The sequence below is a fragment of the Mus musculus genome, chromosome 17 (genome assembly GCF_000001635.26).
Source record: "Mus musculus strain C57BL/6J chromosome 17, GRCm38.p6 C57BL/6J".
NCBI lineage: Eukaryota > Metazoa > Chordata > Mammalia > Rodentia > Muridae > Mus > Mus musculus.
In genome coordinates, this window is record NC_000083.6 from 53,196,135 (window position 1) to 53,205,177 (window position 9,043).

A 9,043-nucleotide genomic window follows, 5' to 3' on the forward strand; every position below is an offset into this window, starting at 1 on the left:
GCTAGAAGACCCTGGACAGATATCGAACAGACCGTAAGCGAAACTAACACCAGTCCAGGCTACTATACCCAGCCAAACTCTCAATTACTTTAGATGGGGAAACCAAGATATTCCATGAGAAAAACAAATTTACACAATATCTTTCCACAACTCCTACCCTAAAAAGGATAATAGAGAGAAAACTCCAACACAAGGAGGAAAATTACACCTTAGAAAAAGCAAGAGAGCAGTCACCAGAGCCAGCCCTGCTTGCAGTTTCCTGAACTAAGTGCTTCTGCCCACCCAGAGCAACTGATTCTAAGGCCTGACTCTAGCAATGGCCTTCGCAAATCTGTGCTAAGTACTCATCAGTGACAGCCTGGACCCCTGCTACCCGAAGATCCTGCAAGATGGAGGGCTGCAGGTGGTGGAGAAGCAAAACTTGAGCAAGGAGGAGCTGATAGCTGAACTACAGGACTGTGAAGGCCTCATTGTCCGATCAGCTACTAAGGTCACTGCTGATGTCATCAATGCAGCAGAGTAGCTCCAGGTGGTGGGCAGGGCTGGCACAGGAGTAGACAATGTGGATCTGGAGGCTGCCACGAGGAAGGGCATCCTAGTCATGAACACCCCCAACGGGAACAGCCTCGGTGCTGCGGAGCTCACCTGTGGGATGATCATGTGCCTGGCCAGGCAGATTCCCCAGGCAACGGCTTCGATGAAAGATGGCAAATAGGACCGGAAGAAGTTCATGGGGACAGAACTGAACGGGAAGACACTGGGAATTCTTAGCCTCAGCAGAATCAGAAGAGAGGTAGCCACCCGAATGCAGTCCTTTGGAATGAAGACTGTAGGCTATGACCCCATTATCTCTCCTGAAGTCGCGGCCTCCTTTGGTGTTCGGCAGCTGCCGCTGGAGGAAATCTGGCCTCTCTGTGACTTTATAACTGTCCATACCCCACTCCTGCCCTCTACCACAGGCTTGCTAAATGACAGCACATTTGCTCAGTGCAAGAAAGGCATGCGATACATATGCAGCTAGAGTCAAGAGCTCCGGGGTACTGGTTAGTTCATAATGTTGTTCCACCTATAGGGTTGCAGATCCCTTTAGCTCCTTGGCTACTTTCTCTAGCTCCTCCATTGGGAGCCCTGTGATCCATCCATTAGCTGACTGTGAGCATCCACTTCTGTGTTTGCTAGGCCCCGGCATAGTCTCACAAGAGACAGCTACATCTGGGTCCTTTCAATAAAATCTTGCTAGTGTATGCAATGGTGTCAGCGTTTGGATGCTGATTATGGGGTGGATCCCTGGATATGGCAGTCTCTACATGGTCCATCCTTTCATCTCAGCCTAGTCGGCCATCACTGGAAAGAGAGGCCCATTGGACTTGCAAACTTTATATGCCCCAGTACAGGGGAACGCCAGGGCCAAAAAGGGGGAGTGGGTGGGTAGGGGAGTGAGGGTGGGTGGGTATTGGGGACTTTTGGTATAGCATTGGAAATGTAAATAAGCTAAATACCTATTAAAAAATGGAAAAAAAAGAAAAAAGAAAGGCATGCGAGTGGTGAACTGTGCTCGAGGAGGTATTGTGGATGAAGGTGCCCTGCTGCATACCCTGCAGTGTGGTCAGTGTGCTGGGGCTGCATTGGATGTGTTTACAGAAGAGCCACCATGGGACCGGGCCTTAGTGGACCATGAGAATGTCATCAGCTGTCCCCACCTGGGTGCCAGCACTAAGGAAGCCCAGAGCCGCTGTGGGGAGGAAATCGCAGTCCAATTTGTGGACATGGTGAAGGGGAAATTTCTAACAGGTGTTGTGAACGCCCAGGCCCTCACCAGTGCCTTCTCTCCACACACCCAAGCCTTGGATTGGTTTGGCAGAAGCATTAGGCACACTGATGCACGCCTGCGCTGGTTCCCCTAAAGGGATCATCCAGGTGGTTACACAAGGAACATCTCTGAAGAATGCTGGGACCTGCCTGAGCCCTGCAGTCATTGTCGGCCTTCTGAGAGAAGCATCTAAGCAGGCAAACATGAACTTGGTGAACGCTAAGCTACTGGTGAAAGATGCTGGCCTCAATGTCACCACCTCCCACAACCCTGGGGTTCCAGGGGAGCAGGGCAGCGGGGAATGCCTCCTGACTGTGGCCCTGGCAGGTGCCCCCTACCAAGCTGTGAGCTTGGTCCAGGGCACCACACCAATGCTGCAGATGCTCAACGGAGCTGTCTTCAGACCAGAGGTGCCACTACGCAGGGGCCGGGCTCAGCCCTCCAACCCTGTGATGCTGCCCACTATGATCGGCCTCCTGGCAGAGGCAGGTGTACAGCTGCTGTCCTACCAAACCTCCATGGTGTCTGACGGAGAACCCTGGCACGTCATGGGCCTCTCCTCCCTGCTGCCCGGCCTGGAAACATGGAAGCAGCATGTATTGGAGGCTTTCCAGTTCTGCTTCTGACCCTGGGGCTCAGCACTCTCAGCCCCACAGGCTTTTCTGAAGAAACCCACTCCTGTGACCTATAGGGAGAGAGGATCGCAGAACCAGGGCATCTGCCTGAACTAATAGCTAGTAAAGAACCTTACCTCCAAAAAAGAAAAGAAAAAGAAAAGGCAAGAAAGTAATCTTTCAAAAAACCCAAAAGAAGAGAAACACACGAACATAATTAGACCTCTAACAAAAAGAATAACAAGAAACAACGCTCACTATTCCTTAATATCTCTTAACATCAATGGAATCAATTCCCCACACCCACCCACCCCCCAAAAAATAGAGTAACAGATTGAATATGGAAACAGGACCCAGCACTTTGCTTCATAAAGGAAATGCATCTCAGTGATAAACACTACCCCAGAGTGAAAAGCTGGCAAACAATTTTTCTAGCAAACAGTCCCAAGAAACACACTGGAGTAGACATTGTAATATCAAATTAAATCGATTTTCATGCAAAAGTTATCAAAAAAGATAAGGAATGACACTTGATACTCATCAAAGGAAACATCTACCATGAAGAACTCTCAATTCTGAAAATCTATGCTCCAAATGCAAGGAAACCCACATTAATAAAAGAAACTTTACCAAAGTTCAAAGAACACATTGCACATCACATAGTAATAGTGGGATATTTCAATACCCCACTCTCATCAATGGACAGATCTTGGAAACAGAAAATACAGAGTCACAGAGAAGCTAACAAGTTATGAACCAAATGGATTTAACAGATATCTATAGAATATTTCATCCTAAATAAAAAAGAAAATACCTTCTTCTCAGGACCTCATGGAACCTTCTCCAAAACTGACAATCTAATCAGTCACAAAACAGTCCTTAACAGATACAAGAATATAGAAATAATCCCATGCACCCTATCAGATCTCCACAGATTAAGACAGGTCTTAAATTCCAACAAAAACAATGGAAAACACATAGTCATTAATAGTCTCCCAACAACAACAAAAAAAAAAGCCCAGGACCAGATGGGTTTTGTGCAGAGTTCTATCAGACATTCAAAGAACACCTAATCCCAATACTCCTCAAATTATTCCACAAAATAGAAACAAAAGGTCCTCTACCCAACTGGACTCTATGAAGCTACAATTACTCTGATACCTAAACCACATAAAGCCCCAACAAAGAAAGAACTTCAGACTACTTTCCCTTATGAATATTGATGCAAAACTACTCAGTAAAATTCTTGAAAACTGAATCCACAAACACATCAAAATGATCATCCATCATGATCAAGTAGGCTTCACCCCAGGGCTACAGGGATGGTTCAATATATGGAAATCCATTAGCATAATCCACTATATAGACAACTCAAAGAAAAAAAATCATATGATTATCTCATTAGATGATGAGAAAGCATGTGACAATGTCCAACAGCCCACCATTTGATAAAAGTCTTGGAAAGATCAGAAATTCAAGGCCCATACCTGAACATAGTAAAAGCAATATACAACAAAAGAGTAGCCAACATCAAACTAAGTGGAGAGAAACTTGAAGGAATCCCACTAAAATCAGGAACTAGGCAAGGCTGCCCTCTCTCTCCCTCTCTACTCAATATAGTACTTGAAGTTTTAGCTGGAACAATTAGACACCAGAAGGAGGTCAAAGGGATACAAATTGGAAAAGAAGAAGTCAAAATATCACTACTTGCAGGAGATATGATAGTATATTAAATGACCCCAAAAATTCCACCAGAGAACTCCTACAGCTGATAACTTCAGCAAAGTGGGTGGATACAAAATTAACACAAACAAATCAGTAGCCTTCCTCTACTCAAAGGATAAACAGGCTGAGAATGAAATTATGTAAACAACACCCTTCACAATAGTCACAAATAATATAAAATATCTTGGTGTGACACTAGCCAAACAAGTGAAAGGTCTGTACAAGAACTTCAAGTCTTTTAAGAAAGAAATGGAATAAAAACTCAGAAGATGGAAGGATCTCCCATGCTCATGGATTGACAGGAGTATTATAGTAAAAATGGCCATCTTGCCAAAAGTAATCTACAGATTCAATGCAATCCCCATCAAAATTCCAACTCAATTCTTCATAGAGTTAAAAAGGGCAATTCTCAAATTCATTTGGAATAACAAAAAATCCAGGATGGCAAAAACTATTCTCAACAATAAAAGAACATCTGGGTGAATCACCATCCCTGACGTCAAGCTGTACTACAAAGAATAATGATACAAAAAAAAAGCATGGTATTGATACAGAGATAGGCAGGTAGATCAATGGAATAGAAATGAAGATGCAGAAATGAAACCACACATATTTGATCTTTCACAAAGAAGCTAAAACCATCCAGTGGAGAAATGACAGCATTTTCAACAATTGTTGCTGGTTCAACTGGCAGTTGACATGTAGAAGAATGCAAATTGATCCATTCTAATCTGTTTGCACAAAGCTCAAGTCCAAGTGGATCAAAAACCTCCACATAAAACCAGATACACTGAATCTAATAGAAGAGAAAGTGGGGAAAATCCTGGAACACACGTGCACAGGGGAAACATTCTTAAACAGAACATCAGTGGCTAATACTCTATTATCAAGAATCAAAAAGTAAGCCGGGCGTGGTGGCACACGCCTTTAATCCCGGCACCCAGGAGGCAGAGGCAGGCAGATTTCTGAGTTCAAGGCCAGCCTGGTCTACAAAGTGAGTTCCAGGACAGCCAGGGCTACACAGAGAAACCCTGTCTCGAAAAAGAGAGAGAGAAAGAGAGAGAGAGAGACCTCATAAAATTCCAAAGCTTTTTTGGAATAGCATTGGAAATGTAAATGAAATAAATACCCAATTAAATAAATAAATAAATAAATAAATAAATAAATAAATAAATAAATAAATAAATTCCAAAGCTTCTGTAAGTCAAAGGACACTGTTAATATGATAAAAGGGCAAACAACAGATTGGGAAAACATCTTTACCAATCCTACATCCGATAGAGGCTTAATATCCAATATATACAAAGAACTCAAGACGTTAGACTCCAGAGAACCAAATAACCCTACTTAGAAACAAAAGCTAAACTGAGAACTCTCAACTGAGGAAACTCGAATACCCAAGAAGCACCTAAAGAAATGTTAAACATCCTTAGTCATCAGGAAAATGCAAATCAAAGCAATCCTGAGATTCCCCATCACACCAATCAGAATAGCTAAGATCAAAAACTCAGGTGACAGCAGATGCCAGTGAGAATGTAGACAAAGAGGAACATTCCTCCAGTGCTGGTGGTATTGCAAGCTTCTACAACCACTCTGGAAATCAGGCTGGCAGTTTCTCAGAAAATTGGACATTGTACTACCTGAACATACAGGTATTCCACTCCTGGACACACACCCAGAGCATATTCCAACATGTAATAAGGACACATGCTCCATTATGTTAATAGCAGCTATATTTATAATAGCCAGAAGCTGGAAACAACCCAGATGTCCCTCAACAGAGGAATGGATACAGAAAATGTGGTACATTCACACAATAGAGTACTAGTCAGCTATTGAAAACAATGACTTCCTGAAATTCGCAAGCAAATAGATGGATCTAGAAAATATTATCCTGAGTGAGGTAACTCAGTCACAAAACACACACGCACACACACAAACACACAAGATATATAGTCACTGATAAGTGGTTATTAGGCAAAGAGCTTAGAATACCCATGACACATCTCATGGACCACATGAAGCTGAAGAGTAAGGAAGACCAAAGAGTGGAATCTTTAGTCCGACTTAAAAGGGGGAACAAAATAATCAAGGGAAGTAGAGGGTGGGAGGGACTTTGGAGGAAGAGAAGAGGAGTAGGAAAAATGAGGGCCAGAATCAGGTATGGGAAGAGATGTACAGAGGGTCAGGAAATTTAACAGAGATGTGTAGCAATAAGGGATGGGGAAATAAGGGTGGAATCAGAAAGTCCCAGATGCCAGGAAAGAAAGGGCCTTCTAGGACCCCACAGGGATGACATTAGCTGAAATACCTCACAAAGAGGAGTGAGAACCTGGATAGATCATATCAAGAAGTTAGGCTTGCCCCCCATGCCCCAGTTGAGGGATGGAGCCACCCACTCATCTCCAAAATTTTAACCCAGAATTGCTCCTGTCTAAAGAAATACAGGGACAAAGAACAGAGACTGAAGGAAAGGCCATCTAGAGACTGCCCCATCTGGAGATCCATACCACATACAGACACCAAACCCCGACACTATCCTGATGGCAAGAAGTGCTTGCTGACAGGAGCTAGATACAGCTGTCTCCTGAGGGGCTCTGCGACATTCTGACTAATACAAATTGGGATGCTTGCAGCCAACCATTGGACTGAGCACAGGGACCCCAGTGGAGGAGTGAGGGGAAGGAATAAAAAAGCTGTAGGGGCCTTATCTGGCATCAATGGAAGGAGAGGTCCTTGGTCCTGTGAAGGCTTGATACCCCAATGTAGGGGAATGCTAGGGCGGTGAGGCAGGAGTAGATGTGGGGGAGCACCCTCATAGAAGCAGTGTAAGGAGGGTTGGAATGGGGGGGGAGGGTTGCAGAGTGGAAACTGGGAAATAAAATTGTTAAATGTGCATTTAAAAAAAGAAAAATGAGAAAAAAGAATAGAATAATAGGCTATTAGGAATTAACAACTGCCTTTTCCTCTACAAAACATGCCTATCACTAAGGAAAGGGGATGAAATGGGTTTTTTATTATTATATATCAGGAGAGTAAGAAATAGCTGGGAGATGTCATGCAGTTTTCCTGCCCAGCTGTGGATTCCATGGACAATTATAATGCACACCTTTAAAACTCCAACTCACCCCCTTCTGAATAGTTCAATGTGTGGCCCTAAGGCTGCCACCCTTCTGCTAACAGTAAGAATAAATTCATTTAAGCTAAATTTGAATTGAGTCTACGTCTTTGGTTTGTCCCTGTAGGTTCAAACACCACAATACACAGCTCACATACAGGACCCTGCTAACTGAGGAGCTATTTTTGGCAGCTGGTAAGAGAGAAGTCCACATTCCTCGTGGATATGGCCACTGGTAACTTGACCATGCTGCAGCGGATTGCTCATAGAAGTATCTCTAGCTGTATGCAGTGGGTTACAAACAAAACAAAACTTCAAATAAGTGTTAAAAGAAGGAAATGAAGTGTGGGAGAAAGTTAAGGGTAGTTGGATGGAAGGAATCAGGTATTGATACTGTCATGTATGAAATCCTTAAAGAATAAATAAAAGTTAGGAGAGGGAAAATAGTGTGACAATCATGGGATCAAAAGAGAGAAATCTTAGTTTATTTCTTTGTCTGATTGTTAATAGACAAACAGTAGTCTAAAATATCCATTTCCCACAATCAGAGAATCAAGGCCTTTGGTATTGAGGACTGTGCAAGCTGCCAGGAGGTAGAGTCTGGCCATGGAGTCTGCATTCATGATTACAGCAGAATTTCTTTCCTCTGATTTTCAACATTAGCCAAGTCAGCCAATCATTTTATCTTCTTTTCAAAATATCCAAGCACCTTCAGTCTGGGCTATAGCCTCAGTGGGGGCAGTCATTCTGTCTCATTAAGTTGATTTCACATATTTTGGAATAGCTCAACTTGCTTCATTCTGCCTGTATTTCAATCCCCCCCCCAGGCCTGCATAGTGTTCCTCCAGCTCTAAGTCATTTGAGAGGCACCTCACTGTTACGAATTTTTCACCCTTACAGAAGAATAGCTACATTAAGGGAAGGAAATGTCACTTTGCCCGTTACACCATCTACTTCCTCTCCTGGGTGGAAATTCGCCTACATTTGTCTTTTGAAAAACCCCTCAGGCACAGAACAGCAGCCTAAGAATAGTTCCCAATCTCACTCTACCCCACAAAACCCTCAGAGTCCCTGACTAATACCAAGGTATAAATTATAAAGACCACTATAAGCCTGGTCTCCAGAGATTAAAAATAAAATTTTAAGAACTGTCAGTGAAGGGTACTAAGCTTAGGTTTTCCTCCTGAAATGATTAATTTTCTCTAGATATCTCAAAATGGCAAAACTTTTAATGAAAACTGTGAAAATCAGCATGTAGCAACCATGGTGCATTGCTGGTGGCCTCACATATGTTGGTTCTCATGGCAGGTAAGCAGGTAAAGACCTGAACATGCATCTTGGGGAATGTACACGAAGGTACAAAGTGGCAGGAATAAATCAATAGATGTAATAGAGTACGAAGAATGTTTACGAAAGCAATGTATAGAGCCTAAATCTCCTCCTATCCCAATCCCCTAAGGAACGTATCCCCTGCTTTCACAGCAGCAACGGATAAAGAATAGAATCAGGCAGTGTGTTCCACACTGGCCCTGCTCATCATCATTTCCTTCCCTTCTAGTATTGTAGCTACTGGACAACAGGAATCATGTATTAACTTAACATCAGCAGAAAGGATGAAGGATCTGCAGTATCCAGTTTGTATGCTTCACTGACCCACTCACTAACTAACCACCTCGGAAACCCTCTTCAATGCATCCTTTGAAATATGCAAGGCCTTCTGAAATTGCTTCACTTAGACACTGAAGGGACTATTACCTTCTAGTTTTTAGTACAGTT

At 43.2% G+C, this 9,043-nt stretch overlaps 1 pseudogene; it reads left to right on the forward strand.

The window, feature by feature from the left end:
• Positions 228–2,565, forward strand: Gm9210 (predicted gene 9210; annotated as a pseudogene).